Source organism: Phocoena phocoena, chromosome 14 (genome assembly GCF_963924675.1).
Source record: "Phocoena phocoena chromosome 14, mPhoPho1.1, whole genome shotgun sequence".
NCBI lineage: Eukaryota > Metazoa > Chordata > Mammalia > Artiodactyla > Phocoenidae > Phocoena > Phocoena phocoena.
The window spans coordinates 20,423,716-20,446,982 of NC_089232.1; positions in this window are offsets into that span (position 1 = coordinate 20,423,716).

The window sequence follows — 23,267 nt, forward strand, 5'->3', positions numbered from 1 at the left end:
GCGTCTCATCAGAAGTATTATTAGAATTTTAAAACTTATTTTTATTGCCACAAATCCTAGATTGATATTCTGTACATCTAGGAACATCATTTATACTGCTTACAAGAAAATCTAGTGAAACACTCCTAGCCTAGCATTTCTTGAAATTTAATTTTAGGACTTCAGGTGTCAAAAATTATTCTCCCCTCCCAGTCTCACCACCACTACAGAATTGCCCAATACAAGCTGGGACCAAAACTTCTTTGGTATTATTTACAAAAGGGCTGTGGGACAGAGATTTAACTTTTTCCCTCCTCCTCCAATTAGACCAATGCTTCCAGAAACTTACAGTACAGGTTATGGTTTACAAGTGGTAATGGGAACAGAGTTCACTCATTTTAAATTCAGATGTACTGGTCATCTATTGTGAGCTAATTACTTTTCTATAAAATGTGGTTTCCAGCCCTCACAGCAACCCAGTAAGTTAGGTCTCATGCTCTCTTTTCAGATGAGAGCACCGCTAGCAGAGTGGCAAGCCTGGGACTGGAAACCCAGTGTCTTTGGCATTTCTGCAGCTCCTTTTCAGAGGGAAGATCCTGTACAGCAGGGGGTAAATTGCTGAGGAACTAATTAGGAGGCACTGGACTTAACCTTGAAAGATCACTTTATAGCCCCAGTACATTAGGCAGTTTCTTTCCTGGTCTCCTACTTAACACATATTTGGTTTTCTTTCTCCAGGTACTTACTGACTACCTTGTCTTTGGGGAAGACAGCAGTAATACCATTCTTAAAGTTGTGTTACTTCAGAAATGAGCATGAAGATGAAATGTCGAGTTCTCTGGAAAATTATTTTTATAGCATAAATCAAATGTCCCTTCAGTGAATGAGAGTTTATAATAATGGCTTGGAGGAAGCAGTAGCAATAACCTGGTCAATTTAGAGATCAGGTAGTACAGCCTTTTCATTTTTCCCATGAGAGAATCAAAGCCCCAAAAAGGGTAATGAACTTCCTAAAGCCCTCTAGCTGGATAATGACAGTACAAGGACTCAGACCTAGGTCTCTTGACTGCCTGATGAGACTTTTTCTTAAGTTTATGACCCAACATTGCTCTTTGTATAAGTGGATCCCTAAGAGTATGTTGGCTCTCCTATTTAAAACTGAGCATCTATATTTTCAGGCAACCATTTCTCAAAGTCATTACACAGCCAAAATACAGATTTGGTAACAAATAACAGGGCTGGTTATTTTCTTTAATCCAACTTGGAGGAAAAAAAAAATAAACAGTAGCTTAAAGAGTAGAATTAAAGGAAACCAAACAGCATTGTCTGATTATTGGCGTAAGACTTATTTGGTATTAGAGGTTTTGGCACAGCTACAGCATTAATTGGTCAAAATCCCAAGTTCACTTTTTATATCAGCCACAGCATAATAGCGTTGGGTTTGTTTTTCAGGTCTTTCCAACCTAGTTCATTCACAGGGCTGAAAGCTGGAGTCCCTTTGAATACTGGAAGTCAATTGCACGTTATATTACATCAGCATTGTGGGCACATTGAACGCCGTTCTCCATCGTTGAAAGGAATAGGTCAGCAGAGGGTTTTGGGCAGCCTTGGCTTATACTTAAGTTTATGTGAGACTGAGGATAATGTAATTCTGTTTCTGTGTGAGAGATTTGTACTTCCCTAAGCAACTTGGCTTGAAAGAGACCACTGTGTTGTCCTCTGCTAGGGCACACAATTTCTTCTGCAACAATTCTGCATCTGTAACTACTGTGCTTCTGAATAGAATTTTCTTCTAAATCCTGGTGAAGCAAATACTTAGAAAACTGTCAGTGGGATTTGCAGAAGACCTTGGAGAGCCATCTTTCCCTTTTCCAATCTTCCATGTGAGGCCCCTCTAGGGTATCTTTTTTGAGGATCAAATTAATCCACAATTTTCTAAGAATATTGTGAAGCAGCCCAGTCCTTAGTTCATTAATCTAATACATTCTGCAAATGCTCATCAAGCTCCAAATATGTTTTATGTTAGATGCTTCAGATATAACAGGAAATAACACATCTTTGCTGACCTCATGAACTCTCTACAGAAAAGAATAAAATAAAAATATAAGCATTTCCTTTGTCCAAGTACACACTGCCTGTAACTGATCTGAGCTCAGAGTCTGATCCTAGAATCCAAATTCTTAACTACTCTGCTACACTGCTTTTAAGTGATGTGTCAGAACTTCACCTTCTCTAGAAATCTTTCTAGCTCCTTTTGAATGTATCTGTGGGTTGCTTTCTGGCATTTAAAGAATTTGCTTGGCCTGCTGGATAGGAATTATTCAACAGTGTAAGTAAAAATTATTTGAGGAAAAAAATGCTAATAGAATAAACAATTGCTCTTGTTTTATTTTATGTTGTTAACGGAAATTTCAAAATACATATTCTAGATTTGCTTAGGAGCAATTAAATCACAAGAAGGACAATATTTTAAATTTCAGGCAAACTTCATGTAGCATTTGCTTGGGAGGACAAGAGTTCTGAGAGGGACTGTTGGGAAGGGTGCCATCAAAGTCACAGTTTTATCCTAGACTACTCTGGATATGAGCTTGCACTGTGGCCACTCATATTTGCTGTTTTAGACATCCCACAATTGAATTTTTAGAACCACTAGTCAACAAGTGATTAGGTCAAAACTGAAGCTTGATATGTTTCAAGTTAATTTTCACCTAAATGGACAATTGTATAACATCTGATAGAAGTTAAAAGGGAACACTTGTCACAAAGGGCTTTAAGATATTACTTAATTCCCACCAAATCACTTTGTGGCTCAGAATTTTCATCTCCATTTCACAGATAAATAGGAGAGGAACCATGTGAGGTTCAACATCTGGCCCCAGGCCACGTAAAAATTCAATATCAGCATAGAGATCAGAACTCTGCAAACTTGGATCCTTTTGACTTCTCTACTTTGAGGACAATACATCTTGTAAATTGACCCAGTCTTTGAAAAGTCAGGCTTCTTAATAAAGTCCCTGTATCCTTTGCAAGTCAAAACTTTCTGACTTGTATTTCAGGCTCTTTGGTAACTCGCTACTCTCCAAAAGACATGGAGGGCTGAGGGAGGGAGTATCAAAGAATCACGGTGGAAATTGAACTGATACAAAGCACTATGAACCTGATTTATGTATTAACCATGCCTGCCTAGCATCTTCAAAAACAAAATACTGCTTTATTTGGCAAAGTATGACATCTTAAATTAACCCAATAGTATTTCTAATGTTCTGTGTTAACTGAAAAAAAATGTACAACCTAAGCTGAGAATTATGTTTTATTCAGTGGACTTTCTGACAACTCAAGAATGAGAGGCAGCCTCTCAGCTCTGAGGAACTGCTCTGAAGAAGTAAGGGAGGAGCCAGGATACATAGGGGTTTTGCAACAAAAATCAGGTAGTTGGAACATCAAAAGATTACCGTTAATTAAAGAAAACCAGATTTCTCAAATTAATGAATTTAGCACTTTTCTATGTATGGAAAGATGCAAGAGTCTTGGCTTATTGAAATCATTCCTTTGATATGCACCTTAACTATCTAGGGCCAGTATACCCCTTTTCTCCATCCTAAATCCACTCAGGGTGCACGGTCAGGGCTTGCTGCAGTGGCTGCTGACTTGATGTTCACAACTACTGATATAGCAGGCAACATTCTTCAGCCACAACTTCTAGCTGAACTTTGAGAAGAACTTTTATCTAACAAAACGCCAGGGCAGTAGTAAACAAGTAACTAACAATACCAATAGAACTTCATCATTAACATCTAAGTGAGGACCGAATTTACCTTTTTCTCCATGGAGAGATATTCATGTTACTCTCAGTCTCATTTGGACCAAAATGCAGATGATGTGTGTACAACCTCATCATTTGACCCATATTCACATTGAGAGTCTTGGGAATCAAAAGACCACTAGGGCTAATTAGAACAGAAAAGACTGCTTGGAAACCACCAGGGGGTTCATAAGATAGGAAATGGGATGGAGAGGCAGGAGAGGCAGAGTGGGTAGCAGCATAAAGAAAAGTAGCATTTGTCGAATATCAATTGGTACCTTGTGAATAGCTGCAGGAAAATAAATCTTTGTAACAACTTCTTTTCCTGTACACTTTGCCCCTTACACTCCACTCCTCCTTTCACCACAGTTATGTTTCCTTGAATTGCACATATTATTATAAAATATTTCTTAAATTCCTTTTTATGACTATATAACCATGCTTGAAATTTTCCTATGGAATATTATTTTCTCCCTTTAAAAAAGTTAAACAACATTATATTTATACATATATATATATATATATGTTATATGATATATTGATATGTCATATTATATATATATATTAGCAATCTATTACTGTGGATCAACTTATCCCTGAATGTATCAGCTTAAAGTAGCACACAGTTATTATCTCATCATTTTGTGAGTCAAGAATCTGAGCACAGTTTAGCAAGGTCCTGTGCTTTAGGGTCTCTCACAGCCTGCAACAAATATGTCAGCTGGATCTATGGTCTCATCTGAAGACTCAACTGGAGAAGGACCACTTCCAATCTCACTAATTTCCTTGAGAGCTGGTATACTGAGGGGCTGCATTCCTCACTAGTTATCACTACCTTAAGGTCCTTGCCAGGTAAACCTCCCCAGCTTGCTTTATCAGAGTAAGCATGTGGGAAGAACCAGAGAGAGAGGGAACAAACAAGAACAAGTTCACCATCTTTTGTAATCTGTTCATGAAAGTGACATTCCGTCATCTTTGCAGTACTCTATTCATTAAAAAAAGAAAGTCACTAGGTCCAGCTCACACTCCAGGGAAGGGATTATACAAAGGTTTGAGAGTCAGAAGGTGGGGAATCTTTAGAACCAGGTCAGAAGCTGCCTGCCACAGTATGTTTTGGGTGTAGCTAGCAAGTATGTTTTGCTTAAAACATGTATCTGAGAGAAATGTATTCAACAACTCAATTTTGTCAGAGAAGGTTTTGAATCATACAATTAGTAAAATTCTCTCTAAGACAGATAAACTAATAGGAAGTATACCCTATCCTCAACTCTTCTGATTGATAGGATGAAATATGTCAAGAAGAGATGAGTCCTCACTTCTCATATATTAATCCTGACGAGGAAGGATCCATAAAGAGTTGTCCCAGTTTTTGATGATCATGAGCATAAATGTGTGTGGGGTGGAGGTGGGAGATCTACGGGGGATGATGGAACGGTGTGGCAGGAAGATCAAGTTCTGTGTGTAGTAGGCCTGCTCTGCTTTGAAGTCAAGTTCAGCCTCTCACAACATGCTTTGTGTAAATATACAAAACAATCAATTAGGGTCCAAATATGTTTGTTGTCATTGAACATAAAATGGACCATGTTTAACCTGAGAGTGTCCTTTTTGAACCTCTTATCTTATAATCAAAGGTGGAAAAAAAAAGGAATTGGTGATTTGATTGTATTTTTACCTACTATATCTAATAGTAAGAGGTTCCTTATCCTTTTTTAAAATGTGTGACATTAATAATACTTATTTCATTTTAATCACATAGAAAGGTTAAGAAGGATTTAGATAAACTAGTTCTTAATTTCTCACACTACATTGTAAGCCATTTTGTAACAGCAGAACATATATACATATATATATATATTTATAATGACTTTCAAGAAAAAGGAAAAGCAGAGCAAAACAACTGAATCAGCTTTGAGAATTAGGCTTTGTGTTATTGCCTTGACAACTTCAATGAGAGCTCCTTATGTCAGTTCACTAATTAGCATATGTTTTTATGAGTGGCACTATATACACCTTTGGAGTGCTGAACAATAAATAGACTAGCTTTTATTCTTTAGGAGCTTATGGAGAACAAAAATATATGTTGATTCATTTGTTAAATATATATTTACTGAGAGCTTATTTTTGAGAGCTATTTGAACTAATCAATCAAGGAAAAAATATATATACTGACAAGTTCCTTGCCTTGTGAAGCAGATGTTAATGTCAGGAAAATATATATGAACAAGTAAACAAATATATACTTAAAACAGATCATAATAAAGTGCAATAAAGAAAAATAAACTGTGTGGTGTAATAGAGAACAGTAAGAACTAATTGGTCATGGAAAATGCCTCTGAAGAGGTGACTTTTAGGCTGAGCACTGAAAGATGAGAAGCCATATGAGAACTATGGGAATGCTATTTTATGGAGATGAGACAGTAAAATAAAGGCTCTGTATAGGCAACAGTTGACTTGTTCTAGGAATGGACAATAAGGCCAGTGTTACCTTTGGATCCCTAATTAGCAGAAGAACGATTGCTAAAGACAGCTGTTTTGGTGTCTTTCAGGTCATATTAAAGATTTTGAATTTACTCCAAGTACAATGGAAAGCAATGAAAAGGTTTTTTAATTGGGGAGAGCTATCTGATATATATATATATATTTTTCTGACATATATTTTTAAAAGATAACTTCATTGTTTGTGTAGATAATGGATTAAAAGGGGACAAAGCAGGATGATCATGTAGAAGGACATTGAAGGTGTCCAGGCAAAAGATGGTAGTGGTTTAGACTAGGTGGTGATGGCTACCATGGAAAAAAGGGATAGATCCAAAATATATTTGGAAGTATAACTACTAGGACTTGCTGATGATTTGAACGAGATAAAGTAAAAAGTCAAAATATTGTTCCCAGGTTTTATGCTTTAGTACCTAGGTATATGATAGCATCATTCACTGAGATGGAGACATGTACATGGCAGAAGACTATTGGGAATTCAAATATATTCTGCTAATGCTTTTACAATATAAATATTACACACTGCATAAAACTATAAAAATATAATAATCAAGGAAATGTTTTGAGTTACAGAGGTCATACTATCAGATAATTGGCAAAACTGAATTTGGTACTGCTTCTGAAATAGGTTGTACTTAGCCATAGTCTAAAGGATGAGATGGATACCCCATGGACAACAAGAGGGATAATATTCCTTGTATGGGACAATTTAATACTCATATTTAAATTAGTTCAGCTCATTGGACAAGAAAGTATTTGCTCAGGAAGTGAACTGGTTCATTCTGGGGTGTGTAAATGCTTTTACAAGAGTCAGTCCCTGGATGGAGTCCTCTCTCAGAGATGGTTCTAAGGAGAACATTGCTTGGCACTAAACCACTTCTTACCATAACTTGTACAAATAGTTTGAATGAATTAATTAAAAGATGGAGTTTGTGTTTCAATGAAGTGGAAAATATGAATCTCATTATGGTGCTTCATGGAAAGCCAAGAGACTAGGAGGGGCAGACAAGGCTTGAAGCTGGTCGCCAGAGACAACTGGCTGTGTATTATGGAGTTCTATCCAATTTGTGGGGCTGTCAGTCATTTATGAGCAGAAAGACCCGAGTCTTCTCAAGGCTAAAGCTCTTCTCTGGCAACAAATTAGAGATGCAGGGGAGCACTTTCACTCTCCAGACCAGGAGAAGCCTCTTTAGTGAATAAAGAACTCAGGATGACTTAATTAAGTGTATGTCTCACTTGGGCTGTGAGGGCACTTATGTGTATGAATGACTGTTATTGAGATTCCAGATGTATTAGGTTCTATAGAATTGAATCCCTAAGTACTAGGTCTTTGAATTACAGGCCCAATCTTCCCCAGGAAAACAGACAGATAACAAACAAACAAAACACAGAACAATTTTTTTTCTTTTTATAATGAAAATAACAGTGGATCTAACATTAAAAATAGAAATTCTCTTTTCCTCCTGTGAAAGGACAAAGTACTGAGCCATCACATGCAAAAAAGATGATAAGGTCACGAGATAAGACTCTCCAGTCCCCTGGTTCCAGAGCTGAGAATGTATTCCAAGAGAGACAGTATCTTGGTCTCTTATTTCTCTCCAAAAAAATTCTTATTTTTTCCTTCCCTTTCTAAGCATTCTTCTCTATTCATTTCCTCTTCCCTCCTCATACTAAGCAGCATGTCATAAGTGGATATCTTATATGTGTTGTTAGAACACACATACCAACATGCAAAGAGGTGGTCAAGTGTGTTTTCTCACGTTACAATTTTGAAGCAAGGGAGTTGTAGCTTTTAATGGATTCTTATACCACATCATAAACAAAATATTATGGGGCCAGCCCAGGGTCCCCAAACTGTAAGGATAAATACCTTTATACTAAGGTTTCTTCAGTTATGAGGCTTATTTCTTTAAAGTAATATGACTTATGCTAAACTTAATGATTTACTTAAATGTGTTTTTCTTAGTAAAAATCAAATATTTATCACAACGTATTAAAATATTTGCATACAAGGTGAAGAAGAGTCAGGGTGGGAATAGTCTGGGCAGTAGCTCTCAAATATTAGCACACATCAAAGTGACCTAGATAGCATATCCCCCTAGAAAATCAGGCCCCACCCCAGGATGACTGAATCAGAATACACATTTTAACAAATAATTCTTTTTTAAAATTAATAACTTTATTGATAATTCACATGCCATACAATTCACTCATTAAAAATGTACAATTCAGTTAGTTTTAGTATATTTACAGAAATGTGCAACTATCACCTCTAATTTTAGAACATTTCCATAATTCTCAAAGGAAACCTCATAATCATTACCAGCCACACATTGTATCTCCTCTCCCCCTCCTAAACCTTGGAAACCACAGATTTACTCTGTTTCTATGAATTTGTCTATTTTGGGTATGTTGTATAAATGAAATCATACAGTATGGGGTCTTCTGTGTCTGGCATTAATATTTTAAAGGTACATCCATGTTGTATCATGTATCAGTACTTCATTCCTTTTTATGGCTGCATAATATGCCATTGTATGGATATACCACATTTGTTTATCTATTCATTTGTTGATGGACTTAAGGATTGTTTCCAGCTTTTGGATATTATAAATAAGGCTGTTTTGAGCATTTGTGTACAGGTGTTGTCTGGACTTTTTTTTTTTTTAAGATTTTTTTTTTTTGATGTGGACCATTTTTAAACTCTTTATTGAATTTGTTACAATATTGCTTCTTTTTTTTTATGTTTTGGTTTTTTGGCCACATAGCATGTGGCATCTTAGTTCCCTGACCAGGGATCGAACCCGTACCCCCTGCATTGGAAGGCGAAGTTCTAACCACTGGACAACCAGGGAAGTCCCTGGACTTATGTTTTAAATTCTCTTGGGTACCTACCTAAGAGTGGCTTGCTGGGCCATATAATACCTGTATGTTTAACATTTTTAAACATGTTTAACATTTTAGGACCTTCTAAACTATTTTTCAAAGTGGTTCCTCTAGTTAACAATCCTACTAGCCATGTATAATGGTTTCAATTTCTCTATATCGTTGACAACACTTATAATTGTCTGTCTTTTTTTATTTTAGCCACCCTAGGACATGAGAAGTAGTATCTCATTTTTGGTTTTAATTTATGTTTTCCTACATACTGATGCATTTTAGCATGTTTTTTGGTGTTTCCTGGCCATTTTATGTACTCTTTGGAGAAATGTCTATCCAAATCCCAAATGATTCTTATATGCGTTCAAATTAGAGAAGTGCTCCCCTAGGAGAGGTTTCAGATTACACAGTCACTTATACCTAGCACAGTGGCTCTCAGCTGGGAGTGATTTTGCCCCCTTAGAAGACATTTGACAACTTCGAGAGGCATTTTTGGTTGTCACAACTGGGGGTGTCCCACTGGCAACAAGTGAATAGAGGTCAGAGATGCTACTAACCATCCTGCAACACATAGGATAGACCCTCACAAGAAAGAATTATCCAGACCAAAATGTAAATAGTGACAACATTAAAAAAAACAACCTTGATCTACGGTAGCCAGCCATCCTTTCTGCCAGGGACTAAGGTGTTTCTCAGATGTGGGACTTACAGTGCTAAAAATGGGACCATTGCTGGTCATCCAAGTTTCTCAGATTCTAACACTATTGGGTGAAAGAGAGCTCACAGTATGAAATAAAGGCTGAGGATCTGGAAAGGCAGCTTCTCAGGGACTCACCCACACTCATCCTTCTAAGTTTCAAGGTGCTTCCTGACAGCCAGGCCCTTGCAGGGAATCAGGGCTCCGCAGAGACTTCTGCCTCTGTGTCTCCATGCACTGTGAGCTGGGCCCAGCTGTCAGTGGTTATTGACTTCAAGGGAACTGCATGACTGCTGCCTGCATTTGAAGCTCCCTGACGCCTTTGCTCCTCTCATTCTTTCCTTAAAAAGAGGTATAATAATAGGCACAATACAGCCCAGGGTGGGCTGAGTGGAGTCCAGGGACATAGGCACAGAAACCATCACAGCTTCTCCGGTTGGAGAAGGGTGGGATCACAGACAGTAAGAAGCAGAAAAGGCCCTGGAGAGCATGTTCAGCCCCTCATTTCATGGAGCCTGCACGGCTCAGCGCTTGAACAAAGAGCAGTGTGTTGAATTCATTACCATGTGGGAGTTGTGTGAGACTAATGCCCTTTAATCATCAGGATGGAGAAAGAGAACCAAAACTTTCCCTTTATAAGTAAATCCTAGGTGCCCCGCTGGGGAAGATTCCATCACATTTAGAGACTGTTCGTGACCCAGCTTGGCCAGGTCAAACAATGACGGGTGTTTCTGTCATGGAACAGAGCAGATGTTCCCAGACTTGAGCGTGGAGCGGAACCACCTGCTGGGCTTGTTCAAACACAGCGCCCTCCTGAAGGCTTCTGATTCAGTAGATCTAGGGTGAAAGCTGAGAATTACATTTCTAACAAGTTCCCAGCCCTGGAGTAGAGTGAGAGACTCTGGACTTCCCAAACTTTGCTACTCAGTGTGTTGAGCCCGGGCCAACAGCATCCATGCCTCCTGGGAGCTGTGAGAAGCGAAGACTGTCAGGTTGGCTGAAACAATCTACATTTTGACACTATCCCTGGTTGAATTGTGTGCACGTTAAAGTGTGAGAAGTGCTGTCAAGATTATTTAATCCAGGGGCCCATGCTCTTGCTGATCCTGTAAACCAGAGGTTGACTACACTGTAGAATCATTTGAAGAGATCTAGAAAGGCCCCCTGTCCAGGACATACCCCAGGCCATTATATCAGAACCACTGCCGGAGGGACTGTGTTTTTAGTGACTCTAGGTGATTTCAGTGTGGTCACGTTTTGAACTTCTGTTTTAAATACAGTCAACCTCCCCAACACATTTAACCCCGAGGGACACTAGAAACACCAGCCAGATTCAGAGGCCCTACCAGGAAAGCCTGCTCACCTCCTCCACCAGTTTTCTTGTGATTGCCTCTAGTTTCCCAGTCACTTGCTTTGAACTTTGAGTCACACCATCTGCCTTCCTCATGTTTGACAATCTGCTCTGGTTTCTCAAACTTTTGTCCAAGATTACTCTCTTGGTTCCAATGCAGGTGGAAAGTATAATAGTATCACCTTTAATATTTATGATGAATGCTAATCAAGCTTGAGGCTAGACCACTTCAGAGTCACTTATGGTGCTTCTTAAAAATGCAGACTCCAGGTGCCACCATAGACTGACGAACCAGAGGATTTGGGGTGTGTTCAGGGAACTGCTTAATTTCATACACAACCCTGGTGGTAAGATGCACATAACAGGGCACTAATGACCCAGACCTTCTGGTATACCTTCATCCCTTCAGCTTTATTGAACTTGTAGTAAACTTGGTATCTAGGAGATGTTCTGCTTAAGTACATGAATTAAGAACTGCACATTAGTGAGTGTGTTCTCAGCTCCCTCAGAAGAGACTAGACAGGGTTATCTGTGCTGCTCAGGCAAAAGCCAAGGCCTGAGTCCATCTGACACCATCTTCCCTGCCACCCAGCCTCTCTAGCAGATTTTCTGGGTGCTACCTCAGACCCCATTTCCCTGCTGTATTTGTTGTTACCAGTGAAAGTCAGGTTCACAGGGTTAAAACGCCTACATTCTGTTGCCTCTTGCAGCTTTGTTTTCTTTTTAATGGTTTTCTTCTTTCCCCAATAATATTGCAAGTTTCTGGTTACAAGTTTTCTATGTTCTGGCATCAATTTATGTTTTCTTCTTGGGGCAAGAGGTTGTTTTTCTTCTGAGGCATAGAGTAAGCTCATCTTGGCAGTGATTTTCCAGTATGGAGGAATGAAACAAGCCACAAAAATACAGTTTGTCTCATTGGGCTCGACCAGCATCATAGGAGACTTTTATCATAGGCCTGAAGGTCTATAAACAGTTTCAAAACAAGCAAAGTAACAAAGAGCAGCATCCAATCAGCTTTCTCTGTTAGGTACAGGGTGGCTCACAGGAGCAACCTCCCAGTGAGTCCTGCATGTTATCTGCTGTAGTTAAAATCTTGATTCTATCTTTGTGAGTGAACCTCTCACGTGAGACTCAGGAGTAGTTTCTTCCAGACTTGTTCCTGTTCCCAAATAGATAAACAAAAAGGATGTACTGTATAGCACAGGGAACTATATTCAATATCTTGTAATAACTTATAATGGAAAAGAATCTGAAAAAAGAATATATACAAAGAATCACTTTGCTGTATACCAGAAACTAAAGCAATATTGCAAATCAACTATAATTCAATAAAAATTAAAGAAAATTAAGGAACCAGTTCTGGTGTTCTTGGGAGGTAAATTCATTTCTGAAGCAATTAGCTTAAAAAAGTCTTTAATTATCTTAGATTATTCAGAAAAGAATAACATTAGAAGATTGAGTTAGGCTGAAAATGCCTTTTGAGAGTTCTTTTTTTAATCAAATATTATACATCTACTGTACTGCAGATGAAAACTGAAATTTGATTCATGTAAAAAATAAATTGGCATCTGTAAAAAAAAGTATGTAGACACTGAGAGGAAATACATCAAAATTCTAATGATGGTTATCTTTGGGGGGGTGAGAATTATGGGCGATTGCTAAGTTTTACTTTATGTTTTTATGTATTTCTAGTTGCCTGTAATGAACGTTTACATTGTATTGCTTGTAAAATTGGAAAGAAAACAATAAATGTCATTAAAAATGGAAAAAAAAAGAAAAGAATTTAGGTCTACACGTTTCTTTTTCAAACTGAAACAATGATTTGAAAAAATTTCTAGATTTGAAAATACAATCAAAGTGAGAAGCAAGCATAAAGTTCTATAAAAACATCAGGCTGGTGCTAGGAGAGTGAGCTGTGAACTGGAGGATGGAATCCAGCCATTGGAACAATCTCGGGAAAGCTGGCTCCATTTCCCTCGTGCCACATGCTGGCATCAGCTTCTGTGTAAGCGGCAGCTGAAGCGTTTACTCCAATTACTATTTGAAAACAGCCTTGCTGACAAACAGGAAGAGTCCAGGCTGTCTTTATCCAACTTTGCCATTTGTTTCCCATAGACCAATTAGATTTGGCTGGAGACCCACTTAAATAGTGATATGATTTTCTGTTGAAGATTAAATTGGTCAGAGAGCCTCTCTTATTGGGGAGTAGATGACAGTGCAAAAAAGCTTTGAGTTTTATCAGAGCTGACCCCTGATACAACTATGACAGAGGATAAGTTTCTCTTTGTTGACTTCCTGGCAACACCACAGCTTTCCTAAGTGAAAATAAACCTGCAGATCTCCAAAGCTGGCACTAAAATGGAAACATACTGGTGGGAAGGGGTAGTAGATCTTTGACTCTGAAACTTTCCCAGCCTTACCTTTGTGAATTCTCACTGTGTTTCCAACCTCCTCCCATTGGGGAGGATACTGTACTTTTTTTTAATGCTCTGGCAAAAAACAGGTAAGTGAAACAAAATGGAAGTACCATGAAAGTACAACTAAGGTAAGGCCAAAGCCTTCAAACAACACATCACATCAAAACTAGAAGATAAAAAAAAGGTAACGTCATAAATCTAGGTAATTCCAACTAACATTGTAAAAGTACCCAAAAAAGTACCATGACTTGTGGTTTACTCTAGAGGACTCCAAAAAACTTCTTCTTTTGTAACTATTGATATTTACCATGTAGTTGAAACATTATATAGTGGAATAGACATAGATTTTGGAGTCAGGCAGATTTGGGTTGGAATACTGGCTCTGGTTACCTAACCTCAAATGATGTAGTTAATTTCATTGAGCTACCATGTTCTCAGCCTTAAATAGTCATGATAACAGTGTGTACTATGTTTTAGTTGTAGTTGATCATAATCCTATTTGCCAAGCATTTCACTTCGCATTCTATTCCATACCCAGTGTTATTAAGCCATCTTTGGAGATTTTGCAGCCAGAGCAAAAAAATAGCCTATGGTACAAGTAGATAAATTTGTAAGAGAAGTTGGGGCTTCTAACAAATATAAAAGTGCTAAAATATGGAATCAGGACCGACTCAAGAACATTCCACATCTCCATTAAACTTCCCAGTTAACATCTTCCCAGTGCTATTTTGAGATTATTATGGACCAGTTACTTCTATGTGCCTTACATTTTCACCTTTTCACATGGGAGGCTTTATTGCAGTTATTCTCTCTTTGTCTCACAGTTGAATATTGTGTATGTAAGGAAAGATAATATCTTTTTGTTCACAAGAGGAGCAATGCCCAGGCCTATGGTTAGAAAACTGTGCATCACCTAGACATCCTGGACTTTAAGCTAGCAGTGTTGGCTGAATGGGACTTTCAGGTTGTTTCCTTAGGGAAAGAGGTGTGTTTTGCATGTGGAGGGGAGCCAATTATTTAGTAGCTGAATAACACACAGCTGATTGTACGTCTATTGGCCATATACTCCATTTACCCCTCTCTTTCCTTACCTGCAGGAGGGTTATGCTTCTCCTACCTACAGAAATTAAGAGTGACTATCTGACTTACTTGTCCAACAAATGAGGGCAGAAGTATTTTGTCATGTATGAGCAGAAGTTTAAGAGCCAACATATTTTTTCTGTCTCTTTCTCCTCTGCAGTTTTCCATTCAGAAGTATTTTTTCTGCCTACATCCTAGAACACTCATTTTAGATTCCAGGACAACAACAAAAAATGTGGAGTAGAGCTACAGCTGATCTGCATTAGATCTAGAGCAGAATAAAAAATAAATATTTGTTGTTGTGTGTCAGTGTTGGGTCTTTCCTATCTTATGTTATGGAACTCAGGTTCAACTGCTTGCCACTCAGAAGCCAAAAATCAAGGGCAAGTGTTGGTAGAAAGGAAAGATGGTTTATTCAGAAAAGCTGGCAATCTGGCAATCTGGGGAGAAGGTAGATTCATGTCTAGAGACCAACTCTGAAGATTCTCCTCAGCCATGACAATTTTTAAAGGAGAAATGGGGAAACAATCCCAGTTAATCATTAAGGTAGGAGGTCAGATTCTTTATCATTTTTTCCATCGTGTGCAGAACCACTGACTTCTCCTGATCTTCTTTTGAATGTCTTGCCTGAATCATCTACCTGCAAATTTGCTAAGGGGGAACTGGGAGTAGAGAGTCAGTCATTCTTTAACTACTTAATTCTTCATTCTTACTCCTTTTAATCCAGGAAAGGAATCAACAGGTTAGGCAAAGCATTGTGTACATTCAGTAAAGCAAATTCAGGAGTTAGGTTAAATGTTCCTTAGTGATTTCATTTTTATGATTAAGGTTTAAGAGGAACAGAAATAAACAAACACAAAAGAGGCAAAAGAACTGCTTACAAATCCTGACTTGTCAGACATCATTCCATTTCTATGAGATTAGGTCCATCTCTTGTAACTTCTTCATTCTGACATAGGTTGCAATATTCTTAGAGTAGAAGATGTTGACATGGATCTGTAGCATCTCTGTTGACAATTTTAGTTGCCCACTTACACACATGAGCAGAGAAAACTATAGGGCATTAATCTAATGCCCACAAAGATATAGATTGTTATGAACAATAGTGTTAATCTCATTCTTTCATCAGACACTGAGTCCGTGACTCTATTGTCTTAATCGTTAACTGCTCAAGCCTGCTCTTTTGCAACTCTGGGAGGCCTGAGAAATTTTGGCTTTTCTACAAACAAGAGGCAGGAGATGTGGAGGTGACTTTGTGCTTGGGGAGCCCTGCAGTGTTTTCCTTGGTTTCACTCAGTGTCACCTAGATTAGACTGATTGATACAGTAGTTGAAGCTATTATGAATATCAAATAAGAGAGCAATGTTTACCAGTTTCTAGACCAGTGTCTGACATACAATGGGGGTTCAACAGTTTGTGTTACAATAAAGTGGTGGATATAACCTTTAGCCTACATAATAGGGAATATATACCTAATTATTTGAATCCCTCAAAGTCCATCCTCAAAGAGGCTCAGTCTGCTCTGTTGCATCCTTGGTCATTAGTACTAGGGACAATCTCAGTCTTCCATAATGTTTGCCTTCCTTTCCACAGGAAAGGAAATCTTCAAATAAATGATAAAAATATGATAATGAGGTGTAGTAATTTTAATTTACCATTTTAATATATCAAAGACATGCATAAGCTATATACCATATAATGGATTCTATATGTAACAATTTTTTTATAGCCTATTTTTGCCTGGAACATGCCTATCTTTCTTTGAATCTTGGGAAGTAATGTGAACATAACTAAGGAATTAGCTGAGAAGGAATGATACGTTACATGGACACTTTTATAGGCATAAGAATTTTTGTAGCCTTAGTCAAATCAAATAACCTCTGCATGCCTCATTTTCTCCATATATAAAATGAAAATGAAAATATGTTCTTTAGAGAAATGTGAGGGTAGTACATTCAAAAGGTCTAGGAGAACACTTAGCATATATTTGACACTCAGTACAACCACAAATATTTAAAATCCAAATAAATGAATCTGTAATGGTGAAATGGTAGGTAGTGGTATTGCTTTGGTTGTTGTATAGTTTTGTTTTTCTTTTTTTCCTTCCCTTCTTCCTTTTGTACGTGGGCCTCTCACTGCTGTGGCCACTCTTGCTGTGGAGCACAGGCCCCAGACGCGCAGGCCCAGCGGCCATGGCTCACAGGTCCAGCTGCTCCGCAGCATGCGGGATCCTCCCGGACCGGGGCACAAACCCGCGTCCCCTACATCGGCAGGCGGACTCTCAACCACTGCGCCACCAGGGAAGCCCTATTGTGTAGTTTTTGAAGGTGCTGTCTTAAACTCAAACTATTACTCGTTTTTGCCTGCTCTTAAGGCCAGCCTTTCTAGGTATAACAACATATTTTCTCTTATGACAGAATGTCCTGGATTTCTCCAACGAAAATTACCAACTCTTAGAAAATTAGAACTTGTAAATGATTGGACAATGATAAGAAGCCCTGATGCGTGATATATTTCAATTTCATAAAAATTGCTTTCCCTCTATCCCCTGAGCCTTAGAAGCAAGAGCATTTGGACAGCTTCCCTGAATTATATCCCTTTTGGTATAGTTTAAATCATCATCAGTCACAGAGGTAGAGACCATGACTTATAGGATTAAGACACGGGTTAATAATGTCCTAGGCTTGGGATTTCAGATTCTTGCCTTTCTCAAGCCCTGTGACCCTGCATATGTCACTTGACCTCCATCTACTTATATTTCCTTTGCTGAAAAATCATATTTTCTTCCTCATGTATTTGTTGTTTGAGAAAATGTAGAAAAACGGTGTAAAGCCTTTTGTAAATAATAACATTCTTAAATATGTTAAATAATACTTTTCAGAAATAAAGATGACTGGCTTTTCAAATAGATGTTAGGTACACAGACATTGTTGTAAGATGTCCATTTTAATGCCAGTTTTGTTTAACTTCATATACTCAATTTTCTTTTCACTAGTTCAGTTTTATTATTGGATTATTATTTAATTATATTTTATGGTCTTCCTCTGGGATAAAATCTCATTCACCCTTGGAGTTTCATTTGAAAACACTTGTTCAATTTAAATCTGCATATTTCCTACTGCACAAAATCTACCCTCATAGTTTCCTAACATCCTTGTGTTTTACAAGGAGGGTTTCATCCACAGTGAAATTTTTATCTTTCTGTTTAATTTGGAATTCTTGTGCCATTGAAGAATGAATTATGATTTTCAGTGTTTTACTGTAAAGGACCAAGGGTGTCTAGTTAAATTAAATGAACGTTATAAAAGTGATATGGTGTAATGATGATGATGATGATAGCTAATAATTATTGACTACAAACTACATATCAGCAGTGAACTGATTATAAGTTTAAACATTTTATCTTATTTATTTTCAACAAAAACCTTCTAAGTTAGATTCTGTTGCTATCCAAATTTTATTGATGACGAAACTGAAGTTTAGAGCATTATGTGCAATAGTCACAGATCTAAAAATTGGAGAAATCAGGCTCTTTAGCAAATAAATAGATTAAAAATGTCCACAAGCCTACCTTGTTTTTTTGCATAAAATGTTTCAAACCAAATAACCATTTTAAAAAAATATTTTGCTTTGATTCTTTGAAGTCCTAAAAGGGTCAGTTTGAGGAATGGATGAGTTGACCTATCTTGGTAGTCTATTGTGGTTAGGAATAATAAACAAGGAGGAATGGAGGCAATTGAATTACAATAGCTTGAAATAATCAGGCTCTTCAGGCTGGAAGGAAGGTCATTGTGTTTACCAAAGTGAGCTCTTGCCCTAGTCCTAGCCTCTCTCTAGCTGTTTAATGGTGGCCTCTTGCCTTTTGCAACTATAGTCCCTTTTCTCCCTGGTATCCATGAAAGTTTGGCTCTCTCATTTACTCAGCTCTACTTACTAGCAGGCTTGGACATGGCCTTTGCCCCCAACATACTCAAGGGTGGTATTATGTTTATTGGACATTATTGGTATATGCTTACAGTCCCTATAGAGTTGTAGTTATCTACTAACCCCTTGTGAACAGGTCTATTGGGTAATTTTTTTTCAATACCTATCATGGCTGTAATATCTAGGGTAAGTACCAACTGTATATCATGCTGAGGTTTGCATTCCATAGTTCCTGTGAACCTCATTTACCCAAGTCGGACATTTGTCTACATACGGCTATTTTATCTCAGATTGTTTTTCAAGTGTTTTTACCCTCTCTACCCGCACTTTCCAATCCTTGGTCCCAGCGCAGAACTTCCTTGATGGAGCTGGATCTGTGATTGCTCTTTACACCCTGATAAGCAGGGTGTCTGGAGTGTGACCATAGTGATTGCCAGATGTTCCAGCTGACCTTCTGCTCCTTCCTGTTTTCTCACCTTCTAGTGTGAAGCACTAGAAGAAAAGACCACAAAGTTATCTAGTAGCATTACTGGGCCTGTAGCAGAAAAGAAAATCACCATTTAAAATAGTGAAAGCAATTAACTACCGACATTTTCATATTCAAAGGAAGCTCCAGAATTTACATCTGGAAGAAATTTACTCTTTTATTGAGGAAAATATTTATTAAGTGTTTTGGTCAAGGAAAACAAACAGAGCTAAACTGCTCTCCACAATAAAATAAAGAGCAGGGACTTCCCTGGTGGTCCAGTGGTTAAGAATCCACCTGCCAATGCAGGGGATATGGGTTTGAGCCCTGGTCTGGGAAGATCTTACATGCCATGGGACAACTAAGCCCATGCACCACAACTACTGAGCCTGCGCTCTAGAGCCCACAAGCCACAACTACTGAGTCCATGTACCACAACTACTGAAGCGCACGTGACTAAAGCCCATGTTCCTCAACAAGAGAAGCCACTGCAATGAGAAGCCCATGCATCACAATGAAGAATAGCCCCTGCTCGCCACAACTAGAGAAAGCCCGCATGCAACAATGAAGACCCAATGCATTCAATAAATAAATAAATAACTTTATTTAATAAATAAATAAATAAAATAAAATAAAGAAAATGATGTTTGGTGTTTTGAGGACAGATCAGAAAGATCTCCCTTAAGAGGAACTTAAGTCAACAAAAAGCAAAACTATGAAGGAGTTCTCATGGTTTTTGAGGAAGGGAGTGCCAGAAAGGCAATGTATTAGAAAAGTGACAGAGTAAGGTTGACAGAATTTAAGACTAATGATGTCACATATGCAACTACCTTATTCTGTAATTTCCCTTCATTTTCTTCTCAAGTATCCAGCAAAGATCTATTAATCAGTATTAATATTAGCTTTGGGTAAGCACTGCCTTTAGGAATAACAAAAAGACTTTGTTTTGGGAGAAACAGAACAATGAGTCCTAGACTACCCTGGAGATGTGGTAAGAAGATGTAAAGAAGTGAATGAAAATATTATAGATGGTGGAGAAACCAGTATTTGCTGGAGCTCAGATTATGAGTGGACAAATGACAACCAGGATGAGTAAGATCTGCTGGGAATAATGAGAAAATCTGGGAGAAGACTCAGTTTCCTTGTTGGGCCAGTTATTAGGGGATTGGACTCATTTATTTTCTTTAAATATTAAAGAAAATCGTGTTCTCAGAAGGCTGAAGGACTTGAGGTCCCTTGGCTTCATAGATCACAGAATCTGATAGAGAATGGAAAGAAAAATGGATTCAGATAGCATTTGGATAAATACATAGAGTAGATTCATTCAAAGAATGTCAATCAGAAGTTAGTAAATGTTATTAAAAGTTATGAAAGTATATTAATGGAAATTAATGAGGTTTTAATAATACATCCCAAGCCTTGAAGACAGATTACAAGAAAACCACAACTTCCCATTGTTCCCATATTACTGAGAACAAATATCCAGTAGGATGATGCACCCAAAATATTCATGTAAACTTATACACAGAACAATGAATGTTTAGCATCTACCATTATTCTCTCTAATGACATAATGTTTCTTTCTTATGTACTTTTCATAGTATAAGTTTTCCTTGTTTATTTGCCTACTGCCTGAATCCGATCATTAACATTTAATCTCCTTGAGGGCAAGACCTAATCTATATAGCTCACTGATATATATCTGGAGACCAGAACAGTGACTGACAGATAGCATATGCTCTATAAAAATTCATTAACCTGAATGAATGAAGTTAAAAAGCTACAGAAGTTATAGACTTTAATACATGTATTCCTTAATGGAACAAAAGACAAAAAGTTACAGGTAACAGAAAGTGAAAATAATTATACTACACAAGAGCATGATACAGATATCCATAACCTGGCATCAAGGCTGATAATGCAATGATTTATTCATTGAGCATAGAGACTATTTTCTTTAATCCCTGATTAATGTATTGCCTGTTTCTAACTGTCTGTGCCATCTGGCACTATGGGTTTTTTTAATAGAAATATATGGGTTGGGTTTTAGAATTTATGAGTCTGAAGTATATTTAGAAACTGCTTAAAAATAATTACAATTTTTGAAAAATTCAGAATGTAGGCATATAAGTTGTTAGTATATGAACGTAGGCTATATTCAAGTGCTGTTACTATTGCTCAAGTATTTTGAACTTCAATCTTTGAATTGCCTTTAGAATCAACTAAAGAGTCACACACAGTAAAGTCTATTCAGTGTCTATATCCTAGGATATTTTCCCCAAGCATCACAACTCAATTATGATAACAATTATATTTTCTCAAATAGGCTCCAAAGACTTTTGGCTACTTCAAAAGAATTGCTCTATGTTCATTGTTCAGGAGACTCTAATATTTTATGAGTATATTTCACAAAATGTTTCAGGAGATAGTGGGCTCACTGGATACACTTCATTACATTGAAAGGCTTAACATCCATTTAAAGTTTTTAGTTTTAAAATGTTTGTTAAATGACCAATATTAAAACTTTTCCATGTATGTTATAACCATTCCATATTATAGGTTTTCTCTGTGCTAATATGTCTGTTGTTAATTTAGTAATGTGTTGTTCTTTTAATGAGGACCTAGAAACATTATAATGAAGACTACTGAGAAAGGAAAATGTCTTTATTCTTCATTTCTATAGTGATGTTATAGTATTGGTTTCAAAACGCTACAATACTCTGTAGATGAGGGAAGATTTCATAAAGAAGACAATTATGCAAGTATATCCCTTTAGTGTTAGAGGATATTCATTTATAATGATGAAATCCACAACTTTTTTCAATTGCTAGTAGACACCAACAGTTAAGGTACATGTGTACACAAATAAACTGGTCTTCTGTGACTTCCTGCTGGTTAAAGAGCCTTTGGGAACTTTTAAATAATTGCTAATCATCTATTCCTAGCCAGGTTAGCCTACAGTTTCAGTTAAAAACTTTTTCTTTCATCTTTGGCCAAGGAGTGAAAGTAGCAGCAAAATTTCTTACTGCCTATATATTTATTATATACACGTGTCTATCTATAAATATCCTTCTATCATCTATCTATTTATCTATCTATCTATCTATCATCTATCTATCTATCAATCTATCTATCTACCTATTTATCTAAAGAGTAACTGTGTTTTTCTTTTCTCCCTCTGCTTAACAGATATAAACCTAGCAGGAGAAATAAGATTTCATTTTACTATTGGCTGCCCACTTCATTAAGGCAAGAAGTTCTCATTCTATCTGGATGCTGACTAGCTTGAGTCTATAAAGTACACATGACACTAAAGCTGACATAGTCATTCCTCCATTTCTTTTCTACAAAATTAATTCTACATTAATTAAACAAAAATTTGCTTGCCAATAGACATGGCTACTTAAGACAGCCATGGGCGCTAATTTTATTTTTATGTATTCATTTTATATTTTTTGTCTCACATGGAAGTCATGGCACAGAAACTGAAAGAACTATCCTCCTGCTTGAAGGAGCTGGGTCTTTTCTTCAGAACTGAGTGTCAAGGATTGAATTTGTCTTATTGCTTTTTCCCTTAACATTGGCTTCCAAAAACACTTCTCAGAACAAAGTCCTCACTTATTCAGATATCTTTTCAGATTCCTGCATATGTAATGAAGAAAAATACAACAAGAGTGTAAAGGTATATGGTAACTTTCATTTATTATTGGTTAACAGTGCACTCATTAAGTACAAAGCACAGACTCACATTGCATCAAATGATGTATTGTGGCCAAAACAATGGAAGATGGTAATACTGCTTTGCTGTATACTGGCCCATTCAGTAATGAGCCTCAAGCTTTAAAAAAAAAAAATTGAAATATTAAGGTACATAAACAATAATTCAAGGAACTAAGAATGTTTTGCCTACAGAAAGAAAACCCAGGGAGAATATGATTCTGAATTCCTCATAGGAGGAAGAGAGAATAAACTTATTCTGGACATATCCAGTGGATAAAATTAGAATATATTACAGACTTGGGGTTATTGCAAGGGACAGGCCAAAGCAAGAAAGAGCTATTATACCCAGTAGCTTCATAGCTATACTTCTTTGGCTGCCCCAGTCACTGTATCTCACTGAGTACTCTGGCTTTGGTTCTCTTTCTTGACATCCTAGAGTTCAATCTATTTCCCTG